This window comes from Thermobia domestica, chromosome 18, assembly GCF_964235325.1.
Source record: "Thermobia domestica chromosome 18, izTheDome1.hap1.1, whole genome shotgun sequence".
Lineage (NCBI taxonomy): Eukaryota > Metazoa > Arthropoda > Insecta > Zygentoma > Lepismatidae > Thermobia > Thermobia domestica.
The window spans coordinates 90397501-90417764 of NC_137471.1; the positions used below are offsets into that span (position 1 = coordinate 90397501).

At 35.9% G+C, this 20264-nt stretch overlaps 1 protein-coding gene across 3 annotated transcripts in view; it reads right to left on the reverse strand.

The window, feature by feature from the left end:
• Positions 1–20264, reverse strand: part of Src64B (Tyrosine-protein kinase Src64B) — a 371393-nt gene that overhangs the window by 276314 nt on the left and 74815 nt on the right. The window contains exon 1 of one of the 3 annotated variants that reach the window (XM_081745058.1): positions 9291–9652. The exons of the other annotated variants lie outside the window; for them this stretch is intronic. The gene's annotated coding sequence lies outside the window, so the exon portion shown is untranslated. Of the gene's footprint in view, positions 1–9290; positions 9653–20264 lie in introns of those variants that run through there. 3 annotated transcript variants of the gene reach the window in all.

The window sequence follows — 20264 nt, forward strand, 5'->3', positions numbered from 1 at the left end:
TTTAAAAAGATAAATTTGAATACTATATATGAGAGTAAATTTCATGCAAATACTCTAGAAGGGCAGCAAGGGACAACTACTATGACAATATAGGAATTAAAGATAGAAATGAGTGTTTAATGAGCGAATTGAGTTTGAGGAAGATGGAAAGAATACATTGAGGTGCCGGATGACAGCAAGAATAAACTGTACGTTTTAGACATTAAAACGGAAAACAAAGCAAACGGCATGGTTCATTGGACAAGTTCAAAAACATGCGAGAAATGAAGAGCAAAATGGTAGATAATATATCTTTTGAGTTTATTAAGAATACAAAAGAAGAATAAAAATAAATTCGAAATTCGCAATCAAATCAAGTGTCATCGTAAGACTTCTTTCAGAGTTAAAATTTTGTTAGCTATACAATCGAAATACATGACTATAAAACTACACTTCTGCAAATGCGTTTAAGAACACTGAGTAGGAGTTCACCGGTAGGACTGTCAAGGTGAAGAAATTACCTAAGAACCATTTTATATATAAACTTTCCCCCCCCCCGGCAAGTAGTTTACCAGTGACGGAAGAAAATTATGACGAATTGTATTGCTAAAGGCAGAAAGAGCGGATGCCATTAGTAGATTCCAGTTTACTCATAATTTTGACGTAACTTTAGTTGGGGTCTACTAGCATTCTAGTCGAGCCCGTCCTCCCCCCCCCAATTTTAACATGCCAGAGACGCCCATGCTTTGAACTGTAGGTCTCGCTCTCTTGCTGACAAAGGGCGTAACTACAAATCAATGAATCAAATATAGAGAGTGGCCCGACAGTAGGTATACACCCCTGCATTGATCAGTGTAACATTCTAGTTTATGGGTTTATTTGGTTCCGCTTTTCCGAGCTTAAGATCTAAGTAAAAACACATTAAGAACAAATAATAAAGAAACTAGGTCTACCTGATGGATAACAATAAGAAATGATATAAAATGCAATTAGCTGATCAGTACGGTACCGTATATCTGCTTTTGGGACACACTGTATATCTTCATTGTAAATTCTATAGAAATTAATAGTATGGTCACTAAGTCAATACATACATTTTATGAACTGACATTTAAAAATTACTTCATCGGCATGTAAACGTTTATATTCGTCGAAATCTCAACACATGATCCATATTTTTTTTTCTATGTCGGACTTTTTAGTTTAATTATAGTGTGTGAGATACAAGTAATTAGACGCATTGTATTAAACAAGCAAAGTGATAACTTGAAAACTACCTTCCTTTTTGATTCGCAGCAGTCGGGCAAAAACTGATGATGATTCAACAATCAGTTATTGATGTTCTGATTACCATACCGTAACGCAAAGCAGAACCAAACTTCTTACATTTTGCATACAAACTATCGAAGCAGATCTATGTGACTCAGAATTGTTATATACTTACACAGTTGGTAATTAAATGGTCCAAGCATGGAACTTTTTGTGAGACTTATAGCTACTATTTAACTTTAGCAGTTGCAATTTATGCGCCTAGATATAAATATATTGTAATTATGTAGACGCTGCATTAAGCAGTTAAAGCAATTCACGAAGTTGTTCGTGTATCCTCAGTCGCACATACAGTACATCCCACTTAGGTCCAGTTTATTATTAGAAGGATTAAAAAAATTGACCAAAACTATTTTCGCAATTCTGATCTAACGCACATATTCCAATTCGGATGGACGAATGTTAGTACGTCTTGTGTCACCTTTTAGAGTATAGTCTTCAATGTGCTATTTTTATTACGAACTCACCTTGTTTAAGTTACACATGCTGTACTTAGATATATTAGAATTTCGTGTGCGTGCCACTTACGTAGTATCTGTATGTCATTGGAGGTACGAATGTCGTGTATTCGCCACTATGATTTAAATCAACGATTAGTTTTGAAGTGACTACTTTATAAATCTCTTGCTATGTCTAATTGGTTTGGCGGCGATATTGTACGCAATAATATAAGAAATCTCCTAAAATAATTCCGAACTTTCAATATGATCAACTTTGGAAGCAGTGTTGCAGTTTGATGTTCAATTGTAGTGTACGATTCGAAATTCTCTTAATTTTAAACATTAGGTCACAAAACTAGTTTTAATGAAAATGAAATGAAATCTTTGAGTTTTACGTCCCACGGTTATGCCGGTTAGGCTAAAGAAGACGGTGATGATGAGATGAGTGAAATGGTGGAATGAAGAAAGTGGGAAGAAACGGGAGAACCCCGAGAAAACCCACGAGCACGGTGTTTGTCCACCACAAAGTTCACTTGGGATCGAACCCGGGACCCCAAGCACCACAGGTGATCGCTCTACCACTGAGACTAGTTTTAATGATCAAATAGATATTAACTCTATTGCTGTATAGATAACACGTGATCACAAAACCACGGGCGAAGCTTTTTTTTTTTCTTTTCTAAGAAGTTCGAGTATAATTCCTTCCTCTTATTATGATCTACACTTGAAATACTTTGTAATCATTTGTGAAATCAGAATTATATATGATGTCCAAGAAAATGAAAATATTTCATGTGTTGCACAAGAAATTTAATTAAGTACTTTAATCAATAAATTAAACATGTTTCTTTCTTTTTATTTTAAAAGATACGAAATTACTTTATTATCCATTAAGAAACTATGAAAAATATGAATGCTAAATTTGGCCGTTAGCATGGCTGGATGATCACAAACGGAATGTTTGAAGATGTTTTTAAGTGAAAAAGGAAGGGACAAACGGGGAACAGAAGATACATAACGCAGGATTTCACAATGTTATAAAGTATGTGTCATCGAATACTGTAAGTTTAACAGAAAGTCTCACCCGAAAAATGTAATGACGCAAATATGGGAGCAGAGCGGTCACTGCGCAAAGGGATTGCCACCGATAGGGAATACATGTGCAGATTCTTCATTTGTCTGTAGGAATCCCCGTTACATGGCGACTGCTCTGATATGTTTCAATCGGTATGTCATTGTATTTATCGGGTGGTTAAGACTTCGTATAATCTTTTAACCCAATAACGATATATTTACTCGTTCATGAAATATTCGGGATCATATAACTTTTTCAACTCCCCTAGCCGCTTTTTCAACTCCTCTCACGTGAAAACTGTGCCGCTTTTAACCCCTGTTCATTATAAGTTGTCTGCTTAATTTCATGTCTATCACCGCCTCCTGTTTGTCGGTGTATTATCTTACCACCCTGTACATCTTAACCTGTACACACACAACTTCAGAATGGAGGAGGAAAGTGCCCTTCTTCGCATTTTCAATGACGTGCCAGGTTAAGATCCAATGACGTCCTTTTTGATTTTGCGACGATGAACAGCCAGATCCGTTAAGCACTGCAGTCCTTCCTATCCGTATGTTTCTATACATTCTATAATTTCCCCAGATACATCGAAGCCTCCTCCACCTCACAATCCACAACATCCATATATAAAATATATTTAAGAACAAAAGGAAGTGTATGAATATTATATTGTTCTATGTATTTCATTAGAAGTCCTATGATTACAATCTGATGAATTATTTTAAATACAAAAAGTTCAATGATTAAATTCATGAATTTAAAGGTCGCGGTGGTTCAGTGGTAGTGTGCTCATCTCTAGTGCGTGAGGTTTTGATATCAGCTAGTACTAAATGGACTGTGGTGGAAAAATAACTGCATGTGGGTTTTCTCAGTTTTCCCGTTTCCTCTCACTTTCTTCATTTCACTATTTTGTTCATTATTACCATCACAGTTTTCCTTCTCCTCGATGTATATTCGTGGGACAAACTAGAAATTTCATTTCATTTCAAATTCATGTATTTAATATTGCTATAATCTCTATCAAAAAAAAAAAATGTGTATTTCGCCAACACGTTCTCATAGTTTATAACTCCGTGGGTGTTTTCCCTCCTATTTCTTCCCACATTTTTACTCCGCTCATTATTTCATGATATTTCATTGTCATCGCTCATCCGTCTCCTTTAGCTTAGAGGGTTTAAGCGTGGGCGTAAAACCAGAGATTCCATTTTGTTTTTCATTTCAACTCTGAAACAAATCAATGAATCAGGTCTCAGAAAATTGTTTTTTCTATATGCTGAATGTTCAAACCGTCTATCAGGGCCGGCGCTAGCAGTTTTGCCGCCCTGGGCGGTACTTTAAAATGCCGCCTCTTTAATCCGCAAACCTCATTTTGACAGAGGACGTTCAGGTATTAAGAAAAAGTAAGATACCATATTTAAAAACATGTATGAAAAGGAAAAGTACACAAAAAATTGAACTACCTCTCTCGAATGCTTACGTAATATTTAAACGACTCCATACATGGCACAATATTCAGCATGATTGATTTCGCTGTACGTGATATACAGCAGGGCATACAGAAAATTTAAAAATATATATGATTTAGTCCGACTAAGAATTTTAATTTTTAAGCTTAGTTTATATCAAAAGGTGTTTCCAATAATGTGGAGCATGAAGATAATATAGTGAATCAAATATTACGGCGAAAGTAAGTGATTAGCCTAAGCCTTATAGCGTACAAAGACACAATAGAAAAACACAAATTTTACTTAGTTTAATTGAAAAAACTTTTCTTGCTTTGATGTGAGCAAATTCCTTTATCACATTCGCGTAGTCCAATGTTTCAGCCAATTCGTGTTCCATTGATATCGTCAGTAGACCATCTAAGGGTGTTTAAGATATGGAAGAACGTAGACAGTTTTTAATAATCTTAGAGTAAGTTTCGAAAAACTTCTTTCTCTACTTGCCACTGTTACTGGTAAGGTATACAAAATCATAAGTGCAACACTGACATTGGAAGCAAAGTCATATTCCTTAATTAATTTTAGTCTCTTTTGTTGAACATTTAGGCTTAATTATAGCCGATAATAGTTTCAGTTCGTCTTTCAAATCACTGGGGTTAATATCTTTCGATTCTTCGCGTATTAAAATGCAGGCACTTTTCAGACAAAAGTTCAGGTGGCATATCTTTAAGATTACTTATATCGTAAATAAAATCGAAATACTCGCTGTGATGTTTAAGTTGCCCAAACCTTTCTCTTAAAGCTAACACAATCACGTCTAGAAGTTTGTAATAAAAATCGATCTTGTATCTTCTTTGTGAATCTTCAATAGCTTCATCCTCTGCCTCGTAGTACTGAAGCTGTGTCTTCTTTCGATTCGAGCTTGCACTGCACTACCTATCCGTGGAACATCCATATCTAATGCTGATGCCAACTCCATCGCATCAACTAAGTAAGGTTGAAACTTTGGATAATTTCTGCTCCTCTCAAAGTATTTAGATATATTTTGAAGAAATCCGACTGCATCCGAAACATGAGAATCAATGGTTTGAAGACTTTTGCTTACTGTGTTTATGTGGAGTGAAGTCATACCAAATAACGAGTGAGCAAAGAAAGTAAAGCCACGCAGCTGGTTTGCTATACCTAGAGAATCGCAGGCAACCATTCTATCTGTTCTATTGTCGTTGCTTATTTGAAGTAAGGCATCATAAATCTCTCGTATTTGATATCTAAGTGGAGTTAGAGCATCAATTCGGCTCTCCCACCGTGTAGTGTGAATAGTTTTAACCCTTAAGTACTCGCGCGGGGTGTTCACAGACCCCCCAACCAGGTAACTTTTGTTTTTGTGTTGCTAGACAGACATCTTGATGAAAAAATATAACAATGTCTCAAAACGAGTTCAAAAAATCTGATTGCAGCAAATACTTTTAAAAACATGTCTAGAGTTACGCTACATTGTGTGAATTATTAAAAAAAAATATATTTTTATTGTAATAAAACAAATATCAATTTGGGGGTATACTGGGCCCCCGCGCTAGTATCAGTGTCACAAAAAGGGCGCGAGTACTTACGGGTTAAAGTGAGGCTGCTAATATGTTCCTTTAGTATGGCCCAACGTTGAACTGACACAGAAAAGAAGTCAAACTTTTTTTAACTATACAAAAAATGAAACGGTGGACTGAAGTGTTCTGCTTGCGTCGTTAGCGACAAAGTTTAGTAAAGGAACATAAAAGGCTTGGGAATTTACTTCTAGTATTCTCTTCTGAATACCTGAATGTTTGCTTTTCATATTGGAACCATTGTCATATCTTTGGCCCTTCTTGTCTTCGATAGGAAGTTCATTTCCTTTAGCTGTTTAATTATTACTTCTGTCAGTGCTAGACCAGTGGTGTCTGTTACTGGTACAAAACCAAGAAAGTGTTCGCAAATTTTTACAAGGCATTCTTCATTACTGTATGTATACAATTTGTACAAAACGATTGTTTTCATTTGCTCTGTACCAGAAATATCTGGTATACAGTTTAGTATTATACTATAATATGTTGCAGCTCTCAACAAAGACAGTATTTTGCTTTCAATTTACTCACTAAGAATTGGAATAATTTCATTTTGAACATCTTTTCCTTAGTAATGGTGGTATTTATTTTGTCCTTCCATGGTTCTTTTTAATGTGTTCGGCCATGACGCTGTCAAATTTATATTGCTAAAATATAAAAATAATTATATATAACGTATTCTCTAAAATATATATTGTTGATAAGATATGAAGAATTTGTAAATTGGTTAAAAACTCACTGCTAGAACCTAAATGTCTCTAGGTGTTGTAGGCTAGAACCGCCTGTCTCAAGTGGGATTGTACCTTTTGCGTACTTGGAGTGGAGCGTTAGAATATTGCTGAATAGAAAAAAAATCAAAGACACTTGATAATCTTATCCGCCCTAGTTGAAAATCTTATCTACGCCGCTGCAAGGGAAATCTTAAACGAGACACCTGTGGCTAGTAGTTTGATCATTGAAAATGAGGGGGAATGCTCTGAATTTCCTGAGTGAGTATTTTCCTGAACCTGAGTGAATTAAGTTTAATTACATTCTCAGGTAAACACAATTTTATTTTTCCATGTGGGCCTATTACGAACCATTATATTTTGACACTATTCTTTTCTTTTCCAAATTTTGCCGCCCACTAGACGTGCCGCCCTGGGCGGTGGCACGGCTCGACCCCCCCTCGCGCCGGCCCTGCCGTCTATTATGTCCTAGTTATTGACAAGTGAACGGCTAGGAAGGCTGAATGTTTGGTTGTCGCTAGTATGGGTAGGGTCAATACTCAATTGGTCACTAAACTACTCGAAATTATCTCTACATTCAGTTGAATGTACTACTGCAAAGAATGCAATACAGGTCAACTTCTGTCCTTTCAGCTTAAATCAACTAAGTCCTTCTAAACATGTCCCGCAGACCTAATCTCCAGGCAAAAATAGGATGCTTTTTGTTCTGTATAGGCCTACATTGTTATTTATGCGTTAACAGCTTCAATTGTTAATATTTTTAATTATAAATTAACAAATATTGAAGTATGTGGTCGTCTTCCTCCCTCCCCCCCCCCAAAAAAAAAGTACTAATGAAGACCAGAGTTGGTTGTGATCCCCTCACGATGACTTGCTTTGCAGATTAAAATTTAGTCAATATCCAAACTTTAGTTTTAACGTTCTCAAAAGCACCATTATGGTGTGTCATTTTCAATTAATAATTATACAGGGTGTTTCAAAACCACCGACAACGTCTGGGAGGTGATTTCTGACACCAAGGTAAGACGAAAAGTATAGACCAACATAGGTGCACAAATGCTTCCTTTCGGAGTTATAGGTTGCCGAAAACATGAAAAAATGAATTTTAAAAGGTCCATAGCTGCAATACTATGGAATCTAACGTAGTCGGGTCAAGACTTTATTTAGGAACAAGTATGTGTCCTATCCAAATATCCATGTTTCAGAATCCTGCGGTACTTCCACAACAATTTTTATAAAGGTAGTTGTGGAGTACTTCAAATGATATGCCCGTACCCAAACTGCCTCTATAAAAATTGCCTGAAACATGTATTTTTGCATAGCGTACATACGCCTATTAATTCCTACGGGAAGTCTTGACCCGACTACCGTAGGTCCGAACCTTTAAAGTTCATTTTTTCACGTTTTCGGCAGCGTATAACTCCGAAAGGAAGCATTTGTGCACCCAGATTGGTCTATACTTTTAGTCTTATCTTGCTGTCAGGAATCACCTCCCAAACGTTGTTGTTGTTTTTAAACGCCCTGTATATCCACAAAAATCTCATGAGCGCAATCCGTGCCCTGAAACTCGTCAGTGATCAGCCCTGATTGGGATGATGCTACAGATAAGCATATCAAAATTAGAATAAACGGAACTTGGTTCCACTTCAAAATAATAATAATAATAATAATAATAATAATAATAAATACACTGGTACTTATGATCTGGCAGTTTTACGTTAAAAAATAAAAACTGGCAGCATTATTAGAAAGGGACTGGCAAGAAATCTGAAAGAATACAAATAATTACTGAGCAGAATTTCATGAGTTCATAATAATATAGTATTTGGTTAAAAAATAAAACATGAACGTAAGTATGTACTTATAATTACTGCTGTCATTGTTCCAGTTTAACTTCAGAAACAGTGGATGTTCCATTTTCTTCCCTTTTTTTCGTCTTAGTGTTAGCATTAAATGTTTTCAAACTTTGAAACAAAAATTGTCTTAAGCATTAATTAATTCTGTGAGTTTAGTTTTCAAATCGCGAACTGACTTCTAAAAACCGTATCTTTACTTGTTAGGAACTAAGATACTTTAGACCTTTAGAAAAAAAAAAACTTTTATACTCCACTGAGAATAACGAGCCTTTTACTGTATTTGAACTTCTACGATAAAATACGCTTAAAGGCCTACTGTTACGCTCTGAAGATTAAAGGAAAATAATAAAAGCACGCAAGTGAAAGAATTGGAGGAAAAATGTACAGAGAACCGCGCAGAAACATATCGATATGATTGTGTCCACCACAGTTTTACATAACCTGGAATCGACTCAAGAACTGCGCTGTAGTGAGAAGCATTCTCTACTAAAGGTTATGCTTCTTAACCATCATCCACATTTTCTTTTGTGTGACTATGTTTAACATAGCCTAATTGATTATTTTTCTAACATTAACTTCCTTGGCCAAAACTCCGAACAAAGCACTGTCAAGTAATGAATTATCATTTAATATTTAATACATTCCTTCAACTATGATGCTTTGTTCAGTGTTTCATTTATCTGGATAAGAATTTAACGCTAGAACTTGCTCCTTTTTGTTTTTCTTCCTTTCTTGGAATATCTTTATTTTTCAGGAGTGTTCCGAGAAGTGGAAAGCAGTTTTGTTGTTAATTGCATTGTACTTGAAATTTCATTATAAAATGAAGAAAAGGAAAACCATACTTACATCAAAATGATGTCATGAATATTACCGCCCACGTTAGCTATTTTACACAATTATTCTAATGCACACAGAACACTCAAAAGATCTAAGTGAAAACAATAATGAATAGTGTTCTCTCACAAGATCTGTCGCTTTGTTTATTGTCACATGTAACAGAGCACTAAAACAAAAAAAAAAAAAAAAAAATTGAACAACGTTCACGAAGGTAATGCAACACAAACGTTAAGGATTAACTGTTCACAACACGCATGAAGCATGATCATCCGTGATCCAAGCAGTAAACAAACGAAACTATTCTTGTCTTCTCTGCCTACTATATAGTCGAACTGAACTGATTGTTATGCGGTTGACCACTGCAAGAACGAACACACAAGCGTAGTACAGACCACTGCCACCGTACCAACGATGGCGCTTTTTCCAGTGATGATCGCCCGCACTCCGAACTCCCAAAGTACTTAGTATTCGATGTGTCATCGGATATACGTTATACGGAACTAGCTCTAACATTCTCGTATGCCACCTGGTTGATTTCACAGCAATGACGTAAGCAAATGGTATTGAATTGAAACATTAATTGTTTCTCTTTTTCATTTTACCCTGTACACGAATTTCCAGCACTAGTAATAATATTTGCCTAAATGACAAGGCATTTTTCACTATCTTGGTAGTTTTTTTGAACCGAAAAAAAAAAGCATGTGCTAAAAGGTGATTACTTAGGTGAGTTTACATATGTTTGTTCACGCTTCCAACAGGAAAGAAAAACGTAAACATGTTTTAATTACAGAATGATGAAGTGGCATACTCATTTGCAAATATTTACTTAATTAACAATTTCCTTAAACCATGTTTTTAAATGCTACCTATTCACTAGTGACACAAGTTAATGCATAAATTACCCAAATCTCAATTCCAGACATTATGGTAAACAAAATCTTTCCATGTACTTATCTATAGTTATATTTCAAAATTAACTGAAATCTGCAACCGTCTGAGAAAGAAATAGAAATAATAAAGGTTAACTCAACTTGAACTCGAGAAAAAAAAAAAAAAAAAAACGCCCACAGAACTTTTCTTTAAGTATCGTTAAAAGAGCATTTTGGGGGGGGGGGGGGCTTGGACAATTTTCACTTTGCGAAGTACTTTTTTTTTTTGTATATGATAAAGCATCATTGAGAAAAGATCAAGATAACCTGACTCACCTCATTTCAATGAAAGAATAATATTGCACTTTTATTTGTTAATTGTAAAGCACATAAGAATAGATATATATATATATATTTATTAATTGGCTTATAGAGTAGGTCCAACAGCGATATTAACGTTTAATTTTGGACTTCGTGCATAACAAATCTTGCAGCCTTCTATTATTGCACCTCATCTATAAACACAGTAAGCCAGTAATGAAGGAAATATTGTACAACATAATTTTTCCTAATTAAAGGTTCAAATGAACTAGTTGGAACGAGGACAAAAATTAAACCTGAGAGGGAATTACTAATTACTATCCAGCTTTTTTCTTTACGTTTTCACGTTGAAAGAGTAAGTAATTGTTAAAATGAAATGGAATTTCAATGTTTACGTCCCACATTTGAGCCCTTTATAGACTAAACGAAACGAATGATTCATGAGCATGAACGATCCATAAAATAATTCGTGGAAAGATAATGTGAGTAAACCAGAGAAACCTAAGAAACCCGCAGACCCGATGATGATGTTTATGTAATTTTAAACAAAGTGAAATTTTTAATTTGTGTTTATATCGTAGCTTAAAAGCAAGCAATTGATACAATTGAATGCATATGAAACAAGAGGTTTTAGTTTCATAGTGTGAAATTAAGGTAGACTTCTAAACTAGGCGAACTCAATACTGAAACAGATCTATAATTTCTGCAACAGAGGGATAATGTGGAAGATGGAACTTGTTCTTCTAACGCTGAATCCAGCTCAAAAAAAACTTTCTTCCTGTTCCTTACAATTATTAGACTTCCGAACTATGCTATGCGTGTGTTGAAAATCTTATAGAATGGCTATATCTGTCTGTCCATCTGTCGACAGGTATCAAAGCAAAAACGGTAAAAGATTTCGAGAAGAGACTTCGTCTGCTCCATTAATTCTTTATTCAAACTGGAAGCAGTACAAATAAACTATTTTCGGTTTCAGTATTTATCAAAATAGAACGGTTAAAAAATGCTGAGAAACACTTGTTTGCAATCGATTCAGTATCTCAAGAGTAGGGTCAATCTCCTCTCTTAACCCTCTATTATATCCGGAAGTACTAGAAATCAAGCATTTTAGGTTTCAACGTTTATCGCAATATAATAAAATAGTTCACAGATAACGACAAACTTTTTTTTTTTCAGTCGATTCAGCATGTCAAGATAACATGACATTGCCACTTGCAACTACTAAAATCGAAGATGGTTGAAATTTATTAGTACATTCGGTTTCAACACTGATTTTCATATAGCGAAATCGGAAAAGATAACGATTTTTTTAAATCGATTCCGCGTCCTAGGAACAGATTCAGTCTCCCCACTATTCAAGTCGAAAGTGATAGAAATTGTTTCCGATTCTAACATTGGTAGCAACAGAACAGAAACTAATAGATAACGAGAAGCGGTTTTTTGCAATCGATTCAGCATCTCAATATAACCCTCTATTCAAACCGGAAGTAATAGAAATAAATCACTGAAATAAATGATCGCTATAGAACAAAAATTGTAACGAACACCAAGAAGTGTTCCTTTCTAATCAGTTCAACGTCTCAAGAGAACATGCCACTACTACGCGCAATACTCTACTGAAACCAGATTTAGTTGAAATTTCCTAATACTTACTGTTTCAATACTGATTTTCATGCAGTAAAATCAGTAAGACATGGAAAGAAAGTTTTCTTGACAGATTCTGCATCCAAGAATGAATTTTGTTACGAATTTTCTCTCTCTCTCTCTTCAAACTGGGAGTGGTGATAATTGGAGTTTTCCGATTACAACTCAGATCGCATAAAGGAGAAAATGGAGATACATAGGGACAAACAGTTTTTGATATGGATTCAGTACCGGAAGAATGTGTTCCATCTCTCATTTTATTCCTCTATTGAAACCAGAAGTGTCAGATCAATTATCACTTCCGGTTTCAATATTGGTCTCCAAAGAGCATAAACAGGAAGAAATAGGGAGTAATGACTTCTTGATATGGATTCAGCGCCAGAAGAACAGATTATATCTTCGATCTTATTTCTATGTTCATGAAATTACAGATGTGTTTCATGTGTTTTTGAGCTGGATTCAGCGTTAGAACAAGTTCCATCTTCCACATTATCCCTCTGTTGCAGAAACTCTCAGTGCGGAAGTCTACCGTAGTTTTGCATTGTAAAACGCAACACTCCTCTTACTACCTACATATATCAATCAATATTGAAACAGAAAGATCTATTACCGTATTTATTACTACTTCTAGTTTCAATAGAATAATAAAACTGAGATAAAATATATCCTTCAGATATTTAATCCGTATTAAACATGGTTTGTCGCCTCCTATTTCTGTTTCCCTGTATGGAAATCAACATTGAGTTTATTTTGAGTTTAACGTCCCGTTCAGCAGCGAGGTTATATGAGACGTGGACCTACTGATTAACGTGGAATCGAACCACATGAGCTCCCGGGGAATCAACATTAAAAGCGAAAGTAACAGTACATTTCTACCATTTATGCTTAAAATAGAGGAGCAAAGTCTGAGATGCATACTATTCTTGCGGTATTGAATTCAAAACCTGCTTCTTGCAACTTGTTACCAATTTTCAGTATGGTGATCAGTGTTGAATCTGGAAATCATAGATTTTCCCTACTTCTGGTTTTAATCGAGGGATGAAGGTGAATATACAGTGAAACCTGTGAACTTTGCCACCTCTCTAAGTTGGCCACTTGCTTATCTTGGCCTGGTTCGTCTTGAACCTGCATTTTCCCATAAGACATTCGTTACTTATTACTATGAAAGTTGGCCACCAGTCTATCTTGGAAGTTGGCCGCATTGAAGCAATCTTTACTCTATGGTGATGATAAATTTACCTGCGTATCTTGACTACGCAAAATACCGTTTTGTTATTTTTGTTAACTCTTTCGTATTCTTATATGAGAGACAGATGTTCTGTACTTGTGACTGGAGACAAAGAAGCATGGATTCCCACGATTCGTCCTTGGGTTTCAATGGCCAAAACACTACCCTGATAAAAGGGTGGTGAAGGAAGATGTGAATAAGAAAAAGCATGTACAGGAATTCATGAAATGGTTGTACGTATTTGTTTATCTTATCTGTTTTGGTAAAACCATTAGCTATACCGGCTCCTTTCATCAATGGGGAGCTTAAGTAATTCCGAAAAATTATCAAGGTTAAAGCTAACCATGTCAATTGTCAACTATTAACATCTGGCATCTTGTCGAAAGGTGGCTGAGGTTATGAGATATGAATTCCCTTAAGATTTTCTCAAAACATCTTTTGCTCCGAGAGAACTTGCTCATTAACAAGAGGTAGTTAACTACAAAATTAGAGGGACACACCATGAATAAATTTGTGTAATAACAGATTTGCTATTTTTTCGAAAGGTATCTACAGAAAATATTTGTCACTGTCGAAAAAAAATCATATAAACTGCAATTTTTCAATTTATAATTTTACTTTTCTTGTTTTCAATCTGAATAATATCGTGTCCGTGCTACAATATCAATTTCAATAAACTGCATACATATGTTTCTATTTTATGGTTGTTTGTGTTATTGTGTTTTCAATCCGAATAATTCACTATACCAGACAGTTTTCAGGAAGAGAAAGGTCCGTACATATATTAAACATAGTAGTAATTTTTCTAGTACTGTATATTATGATTACTCTATATTCATTATTCAAAAGGAGCTGTTGTGCCATTGCTTATTAAAATTTTACAATAAAGTATTACTAGAAATCTTATTCTAAAAATACGATTACACTTTATTTTCTGTAAGTTGGGCAGCTGTCTAAGTTGGCCACTTTTCAATGGAACCGATGGTGGCCAACATAGACAGGTTTCACCGTATAACTTATTCTTGCGGCACTAAACCCATTTCAGAAAGCCAGTACTGTTTCACCGTTTCTACTTTATGGTGATTAGTATTAAAACCGGAAGTACTAGTGCACTTGACCAGTTCCGCTTTTATTAGTACAGTAGCGTCCCTAAAACTCGGCACTCGATAACCCGGCACAAGACTGGTAGGGCGGGAAAAAAAGAAAGCGCGGACTCGTTCAAGGTCATTGTCTGAGATCTGTCTTATCCGATAAATTACTGTATAGTGTGTATTCATTAATTTTCATATATAGTAAAGGCTCTATTGCCTTCATAAAGTACATACTTTTCCTTTGTTTAAGGGTATTTGGGCAGTTTTTTTCTGTCGTATTCTCAAGCAATACATACAAGTAGGTCTACGGTACTGTATTTTCTGAGGAAACTCGTACTTACTCTTGTTTAACCCCATTCCCGATAACCCGGCATTTTCACAAACTCGGCCAACCTTCGATCCACATTAGGTCAAGTTTTCGGGACTACTGTACTACTATGAGCAAAATAAATGACGCGTCTCTTTATTTTGAAGTTTTTTGAAAATATCTCCGTTTTCTTTATATGTTCGAAATTTCGGAAGGTTTCACCAGCAGGACAGGTTAATAACAAACCCGTTTTTAATATTTGTGTTAGATATTAGCTAAAAATAAAGAAATTAGAAGCAAAAAACATTAAATCGACAGAAATCTCGAGAATTACCAACTCTGCTAAAGTGGGAAATTTTCAAGAACGCGAGGGAATTCTGCAGTTCAACACGAAGCAGCGACATCTATGTCATTGAGAGAAGCGTGAATTAGATCTACAAACGAAAATTTTAACGAAATATTTCTAGTATGTCTTATTATATGCATTATCAGCGAACTCCAAATATATGAATCTATGCTAAGTATTAACGTATAGATAGTGCAAATAGTGGAAATTACCTATGGAAAAAGACGAATTGTTAGCCCAATCGTAATGAAAAATCGTCTTTACTGTAGAACAGGTTCAGCTTACGTAACAAAGCAAATAGCTCAGTTAGATAAAGCAACGAGTTTGTATACCGAAGGTAGACGGTTCGAATCCTGTGGAAATACTGTTGTCATTTTTATCACTAAGGTTATTTTATTTATTTTTTATTTGGGAAAGAATCAAAATGTAACATATGTGTAAAACTCATGACGATACCAAAAAAAAAAAGTTTGGATACTTTGATAGCAGATTTCCCTATTAAATGTTTAATTTTCTCTATAAATATTTGTCTTATATTGAAATTGTTTTGAATTTACTACATAAGGAAATTTGCCCGAAGGAGGAGAACTCAAGTAATTGATATTCTATGTAAAAGCAACCTATTGTAGAATGATGATGCTTCTTACCTTCAGCACATAATCTTAACGTTAGAGAGTCAGAGAGAGAAAAATCCTGTTTTTCCTCCCCTATGACCACTCATCTTAAAGCTCTATCTATAATGATTCGTGTCACATAATTTCGGCTCTCCAAAGACATTCATATTTATTATTATTATTATTATTATTATTATTATTATTATTATTATTATTATTATTCCTGAATATGAGCCAGAGCCCACTCTGAAAAATTGCATCTGGCGTTCTGAGTGAAAGTTCTATGGGATTATTAGAAAAATATATTCCCGTTTCCACGCTGATGGTAGAATTTCTTAAACAGTTATTGAATTACGTTCGAAAGGTAGGCGTAAATAGCGCCCCCGCAACAATGTGGCGTGGGGACCGCACAAGCTGCAAGGCCAAAAAATATACAGAAAGTACGCCGGGGCGGAGCAGGCCAAATTTTCACACGGGCAAAGTGACTTTTTGGCGCCCTTCCCCTAGTAGTAGCCTATATTTTACATTTTATCATAGTGTTTTTAATAGTTTAAACCAGGAGCGTCATTTCAGATTTTGCTTTGGGGGGGGGGGCAAGACCTCTTGATATAAGTAAAGTTTCGCGTTTTTCACTGATTTACTACTATTCTAATGATAAAATCTATATACATCTCAAACTCAGGGGGGGCAAATGCCCCTCCCTGCCCTCCCTAAATGACGCCCCTGTTTTAAACCCATTTTCAAAAAGAAATCCATTACCTAGGAAAACTTCACAAAGAATATGGCCCGCTATAAACAATACCAACTCCACCCCCTCTGGTCTAGTAGCTAGCACGCCTGCCCTCTGTGGTACCGGGTCCAATTCCCGGTGGATTACTGTTGAACGATAAAAGTGGTTCGGATTCCACTATAATTAGTATCCACATCTCCCTTGCCCATTAAGGCATAACCGTGGAACGCTAAACTCAAGCAAACAAACAAACAATACTTAATTCCCGGCACTCTTTATTCTACATGCCATCTCTCAATTTTTCGATACAGCCCCCTTAGTACTATGAAACTCTCTTCTTCCATAGTGAAATGTAAAAAGATCATATAATTGCCACTACTTTACAAGAATATAAACCAAAAACGTCAGTAGAAAGCACATTGTAAAATTTACTTTTTGAGGCTCGTTTTGGTGCCCCTCTTTCTCTGGCACCCCGGGCAGTCGCCCGGCCCTTAGTCCGCCCTTGAAAGTACGGACGCATAACTAAGGACTGCGGAGGAGAGGTTAACCTTCATGTTATGCCACTGGTTTGACGTGTTTGAAATGTTCAGTAAGTGATCGGTTAGTGAAATAATTTCGACGGTTACTGATGTTTAAAGTTTAGCTAAGACAAAGCTACCTAACCAAATACATTTGATATCGCGATGTCACAATTTGATTTTTCCTCACATAAAAAAGATAAAAACAATAGTAATAAAAACCCTCACTCGTACTGGGCTCCTAACTAACTAACAACCTAATTCGTACAGACTAGTTGCTCTGATCAACTGAGTTTCGATTTCTTACGTGAGAGAAGTCTGTTATATTAAGAGGCATGCTTTTCATTATCAAAACTGTTCGAAGTAATACGAACATGGCTTAAGAACAGAGACGGAACTGAATTACCACTCGATTGACCTTGAGGGCAAATCACCAAAGCGTAGCTATAAACGTAAGTTCCAGCATGCATTTCTCTGGAGTTGTGTTCAGTATTCCTATCTGCCAGTCATGCTTGTTCGTAGGAGTAATGTTAGAAACCTAACCTTTCGATAGAGCACAATGACAGAGAATCAGAGGAAAGAAACTCTTGCCATTGTGAACGTGGGATACCACACTGTGCAATAAAACTGACGCGTCTCCTTGAAGTGATATTTCATCGAAAATAACTCGTTTTCCTTTATATAGTCTATCCGAAGTTTTTGAGGGTTTCAAAATGAGGAAATGTTACTGACAAACAAGAACGCATTTATGGGTGGGTCTAGGGGGTCCGGACCCCCTCTGAAACCCCAACTTTTCTGTAAATTTAGCCTAATTTTGGGGATTATCTTTTAAAATTTTATTATAATTTATCCTAATATTGAAGTCGGACCCCTCCCGAAATAAATTACTGCATACGTGTCTCTGACAATTTTCAATATATTCGTTAAATAATAAAGTAAAATAACTAAATTAGGAGCAAAAAGCTTTAACACGGCAGGCCCGTAGCCAGGATTTCGCAATAGGGGGGGGTCCGTGACGAAATACCGTGGTTTTCACACCAGGGGTTCGATCATTCTAAACTATTTTACTGGTAACATACATTCGTTTGTTTAGCCGGGATTTCGTAATGGAAGGGGAGATGCGTGACATGAAATACTGTGGTTACAACACCAGGGGATCGATCAACCTAAACTATTTTACTGACAACATATCCATATTGGTTTGTTAGGACAATAAAATGAGGATATGTTAGTATGTATTTTAATTAAAAAACTATGAAGAAATCTTCCGTAAAAGAATAGAAAAAAGTATTGAAAAAGACATAGTCTTCCGAGGTCATTCAAACTCGGTTCTTCTCTTCTTATTATTTCTCTTAGCTTAGTTTAATGCCGTCAAGGATAGCAACAAGATCTCTTTCGGGAGTAAAGATATCCTATAAAATGGATTAGTGTTGCCGCGAAATTCAAAATGGTTCAGATTATTGGTAATTCTGGGTATTGCTTAAGTTCTACCTGAGAGGCTATCTGACCGAGCCGGTTTATCGATCGTCATTTGTAGTCCATAGGGTAACTGGCGCAAATCCCGGCGGGATGAGGGGACATGTCCCCTCCAATCTTAGAACTGTGGAGGTCTTTTCCCCCAATAATCCGATTTGAAATGCGCTTTTTGGGGAGAAATGTGATGATTTGTGTCCGATTGCCACAAAGGAAAGTAAGATGAAATTGATGTCCGCACCCCAGAATAAGCCTCAAATCTTCCCGCCTCATAATTTTGAAGACAACTACTCCCCTGATCCTCCACAGCATTGTTTTTCAACTTCATAAATATTTTGAACATCCTTTAAAAAAAATATGAGAACTGTCTTACCCGTCCCTCCCAATGTTCAAGACAGATTTGCGCCGCTGCATAGGTGCATAGGGTTAACATGGAGCTCGATGAAATTCGGGTGTTCCGTTACAATAATATCCAATTTCAACTTGATCCTTCTCCCTCGTTTCCTCCACACATAGCTCCTCATAAGATAGAGTAACCAAACGCTTATTGTAGCTTTATATTTTTGAGGCTGATTTATCTCTTTCTCGTTTCTTTCTGTTTCATCTTTCCTTAATATTTTTCATTTCTGGATTCGAAGGGGGGGTCCGAACCCCCCGGACCCACCCCTTGGCTACGTGCCTGAACACGGGCTAACTTTTGTCTACTGCCAATATTGCTAGAAGGGATATTAATAGCAAAAACTGCTAGTCAATGCTAAACCTTGGAACGTCATCCCGAACAACAAGTCTATTATTGAGAACTACATATGAAACATGTTATTAAAACTTATCCAGCTTTTATCTGGCATGAAATTATTATATACACCAAAATTCACTCTCCTAAAATGTGTATCTAAACAATGTACGAAGCAATGAAAATTTTTTATCGAAATATTTGGGCAGGAAACTCTAACAGCCAGCCATTTTATTTAAATCGTAATAAACCCTGTAACCGTACGTTAACGTGAGGACAAAGCTTGGTCCATTGGTAAATTGTTTGAAGAATAAAAACTCAATGTTCGTAGGTTCGAATCTATCCAGTCACCACAACATTTTATTCTTATGTGTAACGATGAAATAAGAAAAAAATGTATAACCGTTAAGACAAAACTTCAACCAAGTCTGAAGAGAACAATACTAAAATAGTAACACAATGACGTCAACCAAAAATTATTTCATGCAGCGTTTGGACGAAATTACAGCTGTTAACAATTGCAGAAATAAAAACAGGCTGATAGCTGTAATGCAATCTAGACTTCTGAATGCATTTACTTCCTGAAAACTTCCGTCTCGTCATTGGTATGCCGTTAATCATTGTAAAACCTTTCAATTGGAAGTGAAATGACACAAACTAAAACAGTTTTAAATCAATAAATAATGTCTATGTGTAAAAGTAGGTGTCTTTTATCTGTAGTTCTGAGTTCCTTTTACTTTGAAGTGACAAATGAGAGAAGAAAGTATGGTGTTCGAAAAAAAAATCAAATTTGAGATTTCAACGAATTTATACGTATTATAGCCCCTAACACCGAAAAAGTTATTTTTCGATACATGTCTATCTGTTCGTCCGTCCGTTCGTTACACTTTTCTGTGCACTCGCCTAGAGGCCATACCGTTCAACTTATCTGCACCAAATTTTAGTTTAAGATTTTCATAGTATTTCCTATAGTTTTTTTTATTTCCCTACTCCCAAAACAAGGGTAGTTTCCTGTACGATGAAAATAGAAAAAAGATATTTTCTCATAACTGGCTCTAACGATCTTGTTTTCTTTCTTTTTTTATAAATCAATATTTAATTAGCAACCC